The sequence below is a fragment of the Sinocyclocheilus anshuiensis genome, unplaced genomic scaffold (assembly GCF_001515605.1).
Source record: "Sinocyclocheilus anshuiensis isolate Anshui unplaced genomic scaffold, SAMN03320099.WGS_v1.1 scaffold516, whole genome shotgun sequence".
NCBI classification, from domain to species: domain Eukaryota; kingdom Metazoa; phylum Chordata; class Actinopteri; order Cypriniformes; family Cyprinidae; genus Sinocyclocheilus; species Sinocyclocheilus anshuiensis.
The window spans coordinates 289,507-289,760 of NW_015554079.1; the positions used below are offsets into that span (position 1 = coordinate 289,507).

Below are 254 nucleotides of genomic sequence, written 5' to 3' on the forward strand. Positions count from 1 at the left end.
AAAATGTTTTTTTTTTTTTTTTTTTGCAGTGTATAAAGATATACTTAAATCCTACTCATTCCTACTAGTTCAGCTAACTGCATTTAATATACAGTTAAAGTATAATACATTTCCATTTAATTGCAGTTAACATTCAATTAAGCATCCAAAGCATTACATTCAGTTAACCCTTAAGCAGATATTTTAAAGTAAAATACTGTATTTTCATAAGTACTCTTTTTTTTTTTTTTTTTTTAAGAATGTTTAAGTGTACT

General features: G+C 23.2%; 1 protein-coding gene across 7 annotated transcripts in view; it reads left to right on the forward strand.

The window, feature by feature from the left end:
• LOC107669025 (voltage-dependent L-type calcium channel subunit alpha-1D-like) overlaps nt 1-254 on the forward strand; it is a 107,805-nt gene that overhangs the window by 71,313 nt on the left and 36,238 nt on the right. The gene's annotated exons all lie outside the window — the stretch shown is intronic.